Consider the following 13,602-nt stretch of genomic DNA (forward strand, 5'->3'; position numbering starts at 1 on the left):
TGGTCCAATTTTTTTCTCTGATATTTTAAACATTGCTCCAATGGGTCATTTTTCTAAAAAGGAGAAGAATTGAGGGATAATCTACTCAAAATCACAAAGTTTCAAGCCCCAATGCCAAGCATAGGAATGATCGAATATGGATTTTGCTTATTAGCTCTTCCTACAAGGCTTCAGGGGCTAATGTCATTCCATTGGGCATGAGAAATAAGGTTTCCCCCTCAACTTGGCCTTTCCAAGAAAAACTAGCAAGGATAGAAATCCCACAATCTTTGATCAAATTCCAGTGACAATGATAGAGATTCTACTAAGCCTACCTAGTGTTTCTTAGATCCTGCTTACCAATGAACCCCAAACCCTCATTATTTATGATATGTATACGAATGGGTTATGAGATTACTATCATTCAAGAAGACTTTTTTTGAAATGGAGAGGTAAGGATCCATTTGGAATCCTAGTTTTGGATTTGCTTGAAGCATCCTACAATGAACAGGTAAGAATTTCTTCACTTAAAAATGATTTTTTTTATAGAGTGTTCTTCTTTAGATTTAAGAAAGAAATTGTTGCATGGAGATCCAATCTTTTTGAAAGGCTTCCACTTAAAATTAATAAGATGGGAACCTAATTTTAACCCATACTCTTTCAACAAATTTGAAGTTCTAAAATGGATTATTCTTAGAGATGTCTTGATAGAATTATTACAGAGCAACATTCTTTATCAAATAGGTAATTCACTGGGATCTTTTAGAAGCTTGGAAAATGGTTTTATTTCTTCAAATAATGTTACTATGCTAGTTGAAATAGAATTTTAGATTATAAATTTCAAGCAAACAAGGTTAATCACAAATAATTCTCTTTATTACCTAGAACTTAAAATATATAAAGGTAGTATATTAGACACTATCATTTGGCAACACCTCCCCGCCCCATGTAAGAAACACAATAAATGTAAGGATTTAAGGACTCTGGACTCATCCAAGATTTTGAAAGCCACATAGGACCTTAATATCTCCATCAATTCCTTGGGTGGAGAATTTTTTATTTTGAATAAATCACCCCTCCTACAGAAGGTGTTTAGGGCTTCCATCTTGATCCCATTATAGAATTGGGGAAATTGTTGAGGATCAGGGGTTGTGGAAGTGGCTCCCTCAATCCCTCCTTGATGGTTCATGTTGACCTAGGGACATCTATGGTAGTAAACAATTCATCCCCTATCCTGGATCAAACTCAAGGGAATAAGGGAGGATTGGATAGAGAGCCTTTGGCCATCCCTTCCCCCCTTCAGATTCAAAATATTGAGGAGACTTATTTTGCAACAACCACTCATTCACCTTCTAGAGTATGGGATTCTTTATCTCAAAATAGTAATAGATCCTCTAGTCATGGACTAAGTGATGCAGAAAAAGAGGCTTTTGTGAGAAACTCACAGAAGATATTATTGACACATTTATTGTGGAATTTGTTAAAGATGGTCTCAATGTGGAAAAATAAAAACTAATTGAGGAAATTCTTAAGCTAGGGGGTGAAGGATATTCTCATGAAGATCTCATAAATGATTTAATTAGAATGGAAGAATTAGATAATGTAAGAGGAATGGAATAATTGCAAGAGCCTCTATCCTCTCCAAACTTAGTGAGGATCCCTTAAAAAAGAGGTAGAAAATCCCTCAATGGATTGAAATATCAAGATACAGAGGATGAAGGTCAAACTAAACTAACCAATGTATTTGATGTAGGAAAGGGGAAGTTCCTTCCGAAGGAGAAATAAAGGTTTTAACATGAAATTTAAGGGGCCTCAACACCCCTAACAAATAAAACTTGCTAAAGTGTTGTCTAAGTCAGTATAAACCTGATATAATGATTCCAAGAAACTAAAATGAATCAAGACAAGCTAATAGAATTTTAAAAAAGGCTAGGGTTTAGAAATATCTTTGGAAGTCTAGCAATAGGGGATTCTAGAGGTCTAGAAATCATCAAGAACCCTTGTATGGTCATCATCACTCCCTTACGCAGTGAGACTAGACATCTGTCTATATCAAGTCTCTAAAGTCCAATCTCCACTATATTTTAATTAACATCTAAGGGCCCACACCCACAATGGATAAAAAAAATCTATGGTCTAAAATAGGTTATCATATACAGTCCTTACAAACCCTCTGTCTATTGGGAGGGGAATTTAATGCAATAACCTCACCCTCTAAGAAGAGAGGTGGTTCGTAAAGCTATCACAAATATCATGAATTTTAACAATTGGATAACCCAAAATGCCTTACTAGAGATAGAATCCAAGGATAATTCTTTTGCTTGGAACAATAGAAGGCAGGGCTTCATCCAAATAGTAGAAAAATTAGATAGGTTTTTCATATCAAAAAATATTCCCAATGATATCTCTTATTTTTGTTTTGAAACTCTCCTATTTTTTTGATCAAACCATTACACAGTTCTCTTAAATCTAGAACTACTTTGCACTCCAGTCGAGAACCCATTTAAATTTGAATCAATGTGGTTCAAGGATGAATCCTTACTTAAATTACTTGTAGAGTGGTGGGTTAGCTCAGAGGTTTATGGATAAAAATGTAAAAGGTTGTCCAAAAGCTTAAAATTATTAAGCAAAACCTTATTCAGTGGAATAAAACTAAATTTGGTAATATTTTCTCTTTTTGATATTGCTATTAGGATTTAACTAAGTAGTTTTTGAGTCAAAATCATTGACCCATATTTAATGAGTAGTATTCAACATGAATCCATCTCTCATGAGAATAAATGGAACACTTAGCACTCATTGGATCTAGGTGATGCTCGTAGAGGTGAAGCACCAAGACTTCTTGGGAGGTCACCCATTCCAGTACTACCCCACTTGAGTGCACTTAACTACAAAGTTTCCTCCATGATTAAACCCACTCTGCTTGTGACCCCATTTGCAAAACCTTCAGTAAGTGTTGTGCCTTATGAACCATTTATTAGAAAGCCCCTTAAGCTCATTAATTGATAAATAGGAGATAGTTTCCACAACAAGTCAAATTGTGATATTGCTATCAAGATTTAACTATGTAGTTTTTGAGTCAAACTCATTGAACCATATTTCATGAGTAGTGATTCAATATGAATCCATCTCTCATAAGAATAAATGGAACACTTAGCACTAATTGGATCTAGGTGATGCTTACAGAGGTGAAGCACTGAAACTTTTTGGGGGTCACCCATCCCTATACTATCACAATGGGCTCAACACCAGCTTTTTGATGATATCTTATTTGTGAAAAATGGAGTTTTTATCCTCAAGATATGAGTATAAAACCACTGATAATTCCAAACTAAGCTAGAAGGGAAAATAGGTGTGATGATGTAGTCACTAATGTTAGTAGATAACAAGCCTAAATTTAATGGTCACATGGTCATCAACATTAAAAAATGCTAGAAAAATCCCATAGCTACAAAAAAAATCTAGGTCGCTGAAAATAGACTAGTATGCAAGAAATAAGGAGGGGCCTATGCCAGATAAAATAATTTAGTTTCCAGAAGGATGTTATGTGTCTTAAGTTGATTGGCTAGAAAAGCGGCCATGTGCCAATTAAAAAAACAAACAAACTAGCAAACTACCAAAGCCAGGAAAAATTGCCTTGCAAGAGTAGGAACCACCAAAAAGACTGCCAAAACTTGCTTATGACAAAGACGAAACCACCCAAAAAAAAAACCGCTAAGCATGAGATCAAAACTGTTGTGGAAAAAATGGTAAATTACCCATTAAAAATTTGATAGAGAAATTTCAAAACCATCCTTGAAAAATTTGGGCCCCCCTGTTATGATGGAAAAATGTTGCCCACAAGTCAACAAGTGGCACAAGGAGTATTACACATAAGTGGCCAACATGGGAGGAGGCCACATGTCTAACAATACATAGGTAGAGGACTGGAAGTACGATGTTGTCCAAGGTGAAGGTTAACATGCAATCAATTAAGGGTCTTAAAAGAAGGTGCACTTTTAAAGTGCATGCATGTCTCCCAAGGTGAGATTGTAAGGTACAACACAATGAATGGGAAAAAATGCTACTCCTGCGAAAGATAGAACTACCTCCCAAAGAAATTTAGTGCAGGAAGTACATGAAGTAATGGGCCCAAAATTGACATGGTGGTATGGAGGATGACCCACAAGCGGGATTGGCTGAGTGTGCAAGTTAAAATGTGGTGCCTGAAGTTTTTTAAAGGTGGGTCAATGAAGTCAACACCCATTGGGTACAGGGTGTAGGTGTACAACACAACAAGGTAGGGCCCACTATTAGAGGTAGCTCAAAGGTACAGGGAACTCTACGAGCAACCTTGCACCCCCCGTCAAAAAATAATAATAATTTTTTTTAAAAATAAAAATAAATAAAGGCTCATTTTTCAATCTCCAAAGCACACATTCAAAACAAAATGTAACCAATTAAATGACACGTGGGGACAAAGAATTTTTGCCAATGACACAAATGATAAAGTAGGAGGGCCCACATTAAGGACTACATGGTAGAGAAAGTTGCTAAGTACAATGTGGAAAGACCTATCAGGCGAGGCCTGTTGATAGGTACGAAGGCACACACAAAAAGTGCCCCCTCTTTTGTAAAAATCACCTCTAATGAAATTGTCTCAATTTTTTTTTTTAAAAATGCATATGAATTTTTTATTTAAAAAATTAAAAAAAAAAGGTTTAAAGAATGCTTTGCAATAATTTTTTTAATTAAAAAATATTGTCAGTTCTCAATTTGCGTGTCCAGGTCACATAACCTAGGTATAATTTTATTTATTTTTGTCTCAGAAGCAAGTTTGTTCAAAATGGATAAGTTGTATATGAAAATAGGGGTTTTTGATGCTTTGAGCTATATAGTGATGTTTGTTTGGGTTCAAGGTGACCCAAAATAAAGTGCCCCTAGATCCAATACAAAATTTGTTGTAAAAAAATAGATTAAAAAACCAAGCAAAATGTCTCATTTAGAGAATAGGGTCATGAAAGTATGAAGCTCTGATACTATGTTGAAGTTGAGGAAAGCTCAACCCCTAGATCCCAAGAATCACTTGCATGCAAACACTTATGTCAAAAAGAGAGAATAAAAGTTATGGAGGCTTGAATTCACAGATCCACGATAAAGGAGACATTCTTCATGTGCAAAAGAGAAATTTCTATTCAATCAAAAAGTGAGAACTACAAAGAGAGATTAATCCTTATAAAAGGAGATCAAAACTCTAAGTGGTAACTGACTTAGGTCACATGATAATAATTAACAAAATAATTAATTATTATATGCCTAAATTTTATCTTAAGCAAACTGAGATAATAAGAAAATATCTTATTACTCTAATAAGGCGGTCCTAAACAAGAAGATCCTCTAGTGTGAACACTTGGTTGACCACCTTGACCTAAAGTCAAAATTAAAACAACTAATGTATGAGGCAAGAGCATCTTGGGTGTAAGAGCAATCTTGCATCACCCAAAAATAGTTTCTTTTCAGTCTTTTCTATTTTAATAAGGACTCGTAGACAGGTTGGTTACTATTTATTGGAACTTGTATTTTTAGTAAGTTTTTCATATGAGCTTAGAATGTTCTCATTTTCTACAGGGATGTTCATTTTAGAGTTATAGACTTACCTTAAAAATCTCATTGCTCTAGATTAAGTATCAGAGAAGTTATTGTGGATTTTCGGTAGAAAAATCTTTAGGCTCACTGTTGGAGGCCTTAGATTGCTAGGATGAGGTCCAAAAACTCGATGAAAGGGTGCTTGCATGGTTCTAGCCTATAGATTAGGAGCTGGCATTTTTGAAAAGTTGTTATAATAGCCAATTGGAGCAATAGTTCGAGAGTTATGGCCTTCTAAAGTTGGGCTGCCAAAATTTCTAAAATAATACGTCAAAAATGTATTTAGTTAACTCTATATGTATTATTAGGGTCTATCAGCCCTAGGTATTAAGTTTGAGCATCTAGAACCTTCTCGGGTGGCATAAAATTGCCTATTTAAGAAAGGCTCGAACATTGTCTAGAACAACTTTGGGTGATAGTTCACAGCTTGTCTTACAGATTATTGTAATGAAGGTGCCCATGTGGGTTAGCATATTGTACTTATGAATCCTATAATTCCACATTTGTAGTGCAAATAAGAAGTCCATATATTGTTCTCTCATTGGCTATTATTTCTTTTTTTATGTTACAAGTTTATGGTATTAAGGGGAGCACCCTTCATCAATGTAGCTCTTAAAATTGCTTCCTTAAGGGCTTTAGGCTGGAAAAACTTAACACCCCCAATGATGCTATCATAGAGCCCTCTAATGAAAGGTTGGACCACCAACGATGAACTATCACTGGTTCTTGTGTAAGGCATTAGCTCAAAGAATTTTTTCTCATACTCTACGATGGTCATAGTAGCTTGCCTCAAGTCATGAAACTCATCTGCCCTTTGCTGATACCACTTCTCTGGTAGGAATCACTTGCAAAAGTTCTCAAGGAATAACTCCCAAGTGATAGTTTTCATATCTATTACAAGTTTCTTTTCCTCTATCTTCCATCAGTTAGCCACAAAATCTCTAAGTGAGTGATGACATACCTTGCCTTGATGTTAGTGTCAAATTATTGCATAGAAAAACACCTATCTAGTGTAGTCAACTAGTTCTCAACATCATACCCAATACTATCTCCCTTAAAGGAGTAAGCTTAACCCATAATAAGTCCTTCACTTGATTAGCTATAATAGACTCATGTCTATCCTCTATGTTTCTCCCTCTAGGATTCCTAGACATAGCTCTCTCTCCATGCTCAGAATAATGTGATACCTCCTCAATAACTCTCTCTTACAAAGGTAAATGCTCTAGGATCTCTCTAAGTAGATACCTAGTGCTAGGCACTTTTGACTTAGCACACTTTTTATTAATATTACCCCTCTATTCTCTTCCTGAACAGGGTCCTTTGCATGGACCAAAGGAAGGCTATTATGACTCCCTCTTCTATAACCTCTACCATGTCCTGAGATATGACAACATATATGTAAAAAAATACACTCAATGAATTTTATTTTTTCAAACAACATATACACAAATCTACCAATGCATCCTAGTTTAATCTTGTAATGAATTTCTAATTTCTAACCCGGTTTTGCTTGAAAAGTCAAAAGATCAAGGTAACAAGAATATAAGCAAACTGTCAAAAGAGAATCCTAATGGACATAAGCCATGATGAATTCCACTCACATATCAAATATTGGATAAATAAAATGTGCAAGATTATGAATTGTAGTACTCATAAATCATATCTGTAGATGAAATTAGAAATGGAAAATTTAATAGATTATAGATATCTCAGAATTCATAAAATTGGGAAGCCATACCAAACATACACACATACAAGAAAAAAATATCCTCAACTACAAACAATGAATTCCTTTCCAATTACTCACCACAATGAGAAATATAAATCACAAAAAGTACTAACTAATTGATTCATGAAAAAAAATCACATAGAAACATCATTGACTCTTAAATCTTGAAAATATTTTCTCAACATCTCACATGAATACTCTTTGGTATTTCATGAATACTATTTGGAATTATTGACTAAATACTCTTTGGAATTACATAAATGATCAAATAAGAATAAATTGGAATCACAAAAAGTATTGGATGAATACTATTTGGAGTTACATAACTAGTAATGCCACCCCTAGTTGACTTTCCTTGTCATATTGTCAGATTCTTTTAGGCCAATTTTCTTATTGTGTTTTATGATTATTAGTACTTGGTTATCAGATTAGATTAGATGTATTTGATACTTAGTTTATATATGTGATGAGTTACTTAGTTATTTCAGGTGTTTATGAATTTTCAATGATGATATATCTATGTTCATTTAATGGCTTTCAGTTATTTCCTGATGTTAGTTAGAGGAATGATTTATATGCAATTCCTATGGTTACTTACCCCATACTTGCATGTGTATGGTGTACATGTATGTTTCACTTTATGATTGACATTCCTGATGTGGTTGAGGAGGGAGTCGTAGTCACCTGCTAGTCAGGATCTACATGATGTACCACTTCCTGCCATTTCCTATTTAGTTTAGAATAAACATGTTTGTACATGCATGGATTTTATGCAAATTGCAGGTATTGGTTATCGACTTCCCTAAATTGCTAGGATGAGCATACCCTATCGTAATATTTCAATGGTATAAGTGGGGAGATAGCTCTTGAGTCCAAATCATAACCTAAGCCAATTGTCTTAGAAAATAGGACAAGTATTTGAGTTAGTTTCACCTTTCCGAATTCGTCAAGTGATGTGAATTCATGATTTTGACCCTAGAGTTTGTTTTGGTATTATGTTCTTTATGATGGGTTTTCATATTTCATCTTATGATTTTCTATTTTAATTAAATCAAATTAAAAGATATTTAATGATTTAATTTAATGGAAATATTATTAAAGAAATTCAATGTTTAATTAATTGAGAAATTAATTAAATAAAAGAATTAAATTTAAAAGATTTTACTAAAATTTGGATTTTGGCATTTTATATTTATTTATTAAATAGTAATATATTTAGGAGTTTATTTTAATAATAAATTCTAAATAACATTATTAGTTAAATTAATAATTATTATATAAAAAAAGTCTTGCAAATTAATAAGAGAGAGTAAGCAATAATTTAATAAAGTTTATTTTAATTAAATTACATAAAGCTTATGCATGAAATTAAAATATAATAAATTAATTAAAGAGAAAGAAAATTAATTTTATTAAGAATATTTTAAATTGTCAAAAAGTGTTCATGAAATTTTAAAAAATTGATCAGCGAGTTCCCTTTCTACGATTACACAATCAGAACCCCAATTTAGCAGAGAAGTCTTTATCAGAGATCTGGAGCTCATTTTGCAAGGGCCAGGAGATTTGGATAAGCAATTTTTTAGAGAAGGAAGGGGTTTCCTAGCATTCTTTGTATGATTGCATGTTAGCATAAGATCCAGGTAGGATCTCATGGTTTATTTGTGCAGGGGTTTTTCGTTCTTCGAATTCTTGTCTGCTCTGTGTCTGTTGTGTTTCTATTTTTTAGAATTTCTCTAGGTTGAAACCTTTGTTTGAGAAAGTTTGATTTCCGCTATTGAATTCTATGGTTTAAATTGAAAGCCTTATATGCAAACTATCATTCTTCATTTGAGAAACCTCTGTATGCATTTTTAGTATCTAAAACCCTTGTTTGATTTAAATTGAGTGATTCGTAATGGATTTGTTAAATCAGGTTGTGGCTTTTGTAAAGAAAATGAATTTTGTTTAATGGATTTCGATTGTTTAATCCAAGTTTCTTTACTAGGTTCTTATTTGGAAATTTATCAAAAATAAAATAAAATAAAATAATGTAATTACATGATAATATTGTTATCAGGATTTAATTGTGTGATTTTTGAGTCAAACTCTTTGACCCATGTTTCATGAGTAGTGATTCAACATGAATCCTACTTATCAATGTAATTACATAGTAATTTATAATTACTATGTAATCACATTATTAAATATTAAAAAAAATGAAATATGGTGAATTTTAATAGGGAGGGGCATGTTTTGCTTGTTTTATTTTTAAAACAAAATATTAAAAAAATAAAAATAAAATTAATGGTGGGTGGGGGCCACCACCCCCACCCACCTTTCCTCTTGTTCCTTCCATTGCCGACGGTAATGAGGCCGCTGACGGCATGCCTGTTGCCAATGCAATAGGTACTATTATTAGAGACCTACTGCAACAACACCCTTTGATAGTCAATGAGTTATAAGTGTATGTGTTTGAATAGGTAAGGTTTTTAATTTTATTTTTAAATTTTTATTTAATATTTTAATATATAAATTTTAAAATAAGTTTTATTATATATATTAAATAGTATTGAATGTTAAATATTTAATTATTTAATTATTTTAATGTTATAATTAAAAATAATAACCATTACTTTGTTAATAGATAATAAATTATTTTATTAATAATTTAATTGAAAATTATTTTATTAATAATTTAATTGAAAATTATTTTATTAATAATTTAATTGAAAATTATTTTATTAATAATAGTTACTTTATAAATAACTATTATCATCAATAAATTATTATTGATTGTTATTGTCAGTCTTAATAATATGTAAATTGAAGAATTTTATTATTAAGACATATTAGAAAATAAATTTAATAATTGGGAAAATAGCTATCTTTAGTCAACTTCGGTTGTGCTTCATGGTTCAATTTAGATATGAAAATGATTTCTATTATTAGGGGAAAACTATTACATCTTTTGATAATTTGAAAACTTTAGAAATCTTGATACATTGAAAGACAAAAACTATAACCTGTTTGTTTATGGAATCTAGTGTTTTGATAATGAATTGAATTATTAAATCAATGTTAAACAACATTTTATGAATTGCTAATTGTTGAGACTCATGTGGACTTGAGAATGTTAGCAAACCTGTGACTTATAAATGAAAAATGAGAACTTGGAAACTTATAGTGGAAATTAAACTTGCGTGTTTTCCAAAACCTAATGAATTATGAAAAGTTACTATTGCATGTGTTGTTTGTGATGTGTGGTTTACTGTTATGGTTTCTGGGGTTGTCTTAGCTTTGATCAGTTAGGATGTTTACCAGAGGCTTGGGAGTTTTTTTGTGATGTCATGGTGATGCTTTGTATATGATCTTTTATACTTGACCATGGTGATGTGTAATGTGTATTCTATGAGGAATTTATTCAGATGGTTATTATTGCTTTCTAGTATCTCTTGTGTAGAACTGAAGTGAATGGTGTGACTTTTCTTGTATAACCTTTTGAGTCTTTGATCAGTTATCTTTGGATTGCTTTCGAGTTGCTTGTATAGGATTGAGGTGATATTGTGGTTTTTTTGGTGATTTCATGTGATGTCACAGATTTGGTAGATGTATTCTTGATTTTGGATCAGTCCTATTAGGATGATCATATTAGTGAAATCTGTGATTATGATCAGTAATATTTTAGTACGTTCCAATTGCTTGCTTAAGAATGGATGTGTGGTTTATGATCATTTGAGATCTTTTTCTTTTGTTGATCTTAGGGTATGTTTTCTGTATGTCATGTTGGGAAGTTGCTTGCAATGGAGGCTGAGGCCCTAAACAGGTTGACAGGTAGCCCATTGTAGGTTATTTTAATAAGTGATAACATTTCATTAAATGGGCTTAAAATGAATTAATAAGATATTGGTACTATAGAAAGTCACTAGGGGGTCAGAGTATTAAAATACTACTAGGGTAACCTTAGAGATGACTTGTTAGTATGCCTTATCTATATGAAAAGAAATTGATGCCACATAGAGACACTAGGGGGCCAGAGCATTAAAAGACTATCAGGTAACCTTAGAGTTGGCTCATGCGATGACACTTGCCCACTTGCATAGTAGATTTCTTATGTATCTGTATTGCCTCTGGGATTAGTTGATACTTGTATCTTGGTACCCTTTGAGATAGTTTTCTTTCAGGTGATTCCTTGAACCTAGATGTTGTTTTTTGACTTTTGAGTTTGTTATCCATTTGGGACTTGATTTTATCTCCTCAACATGGTGGGAGTGGACCTTTTTGGGTTTCACAAGGTTGGGTGGTAGTGCTTTTTACTTTTACCATTGAGATATGACTATTGGATGTCATTGCTAGATGCGTTTGTGTAGATGTTCCTTTTTATCTGATCTTGTATTTCTATGATGGATGGTTATGCTCTAATTGTATTGTGTTTTATTTCATAGATCCTACGAGATGATGTAATCTATTTTATGATATATATTATTTCAGTCTCTCATACCCTGTGATCTGTATAGTGGATGATTATGCATTATGTTTATTGCCAATTGACATTCAAGATAACTGTATATTGTTTAAATGGAATTTATACTTGTAGTTATTCTTTAATGTGATTGTGTTATATATTGGTTTTAGTTTTAATTAAACTTAAATGTGAATCAACATCATGGAACCTTTAAGAATTGTAATATGTTTATGATGGTTGTTATGTATATGAGTTAATATTTTCGCTATGATTTTATCTCTTGTTATTATTGCTTCCGCTATTTTATAACTATTGTTGTTAAGTTATTATCTTTAAAAAGACAATGTTTGACAAACTTAGTGAAACTTTAGGTTAATTTTTGTTGGGTCACCTGGCAAGGTGTTACATAACTATTTGGGACATTTCTATGTGGAATTCCATAAATACTATATGGAATTACAAATATACTCTTTGGAATTACAGAAAGCATTGAATATGAATAAATACAATTTGAAATTCATCTATTTTATCAAAACATTAAGTCACAATTTGAATAATGTAACATAAGATGCAACTAACTAGCATTCATCAAGTTGGGTAATATGTCAAAAATAATGTTTGGATCACCCTATTTTTTGACCTATTCAAATTAGAAATCCTTTGTATCACCCAAAAAGATCGAATACTTTCAACAAAGATTAGAATATCTCTTTTCCATTTCCAAACAAAACAATTTCAAAAAGAGTGTTACATCTAATTGAATTATCAATTATTCAACATTGGGGTTGGTTTGAGGATCCCAATCAAATTCATGAAACTAAAATTAATAGGATTATCTCAAAGAATATTAATCATTCGAAGATTCTCTGGACCAAGCTTAATGAAAATGACACAAAATCTAAAATAGTTCCTAATTTTGAATCCAAACAAACATTAAATGAGAAAAAACTAATAATTGAATTTATTATTGATGTCTTTGATAATAGAAAAAATTACATGGAATTATTGAAACTATTTAATAACATGGGTCTTTTGGGAATATTTGATAATCAAGGCAATTGGTTGAATCCTTTAAGTCTCTCTAATTAAAATTCATTGAGAGCTTCTTTTTACAAAGCAAATACATTGAATTTTTAGATTATTTACACCATCCTTGACTTTTTAATAAAAAAAGATTGGCTTCTTACATGGGAAGGATTCATATTAAAAATAAGAATGTAACATATGGAAAATTATTAAATATAATTTTCTTTCCTAACAATCTGGTTTCTTTGTCTATTAGCAAAATGAGAGCTGTGTACTCAGAGAAAGAAACTATCTCATTCATAAAGTCACAAGTCAATATATTATTGGATAAATATTTATGTGACAAAGTGCTAATTCCAGATTTGCATAAATCGTCTAATTTCTTTGATAAATTGAATTCTATTATTTGTAGAAATATCAATTTCTCAATTGAAGATATTTCTAAAACTCCTTTAATAAGCCGACAAATTGTCATTTTTGCCAAAAACTCTTGTTATCCTTTTTAAAAATAGTTTAGACTTAGAAGAAAATACCTCTAGCTAGTAGTTTTCATTTAAACATAAATCTTATTTAAACTCAATCTTATCAAGATGATCTATTGTTTGAAATATCTTTGCGAATAAATCAATTTGCAAAAAAAGAAAAATATAGTTTAACATAAAGTTTAAAAGATATAATAGAAGAAAGCTATAGGTGACTTTATGGAAGACGAAGCCATATGTGAGTTTATGGAATTCAAATCCATAGGTGACTTTTTTGATAAAGAAAAACTAAAGTTAGTCTTTTCAAAACTAAAGTTTTT

Source organism: Cupressus sempervirens, chromosome 7, assembly GCF_028749045.1.
Source record: "Cupressus sempervirens isolate cs-2001-9-10 chromosome 7, ASM2874904v1, whole genome shotgun sequence".
NCBI lineage: Eukaryota > Viridiplantae > Streptophyta > Pinopsida > Cupressales > Cupressaceae > Cupressus > Cupressus sempervirens.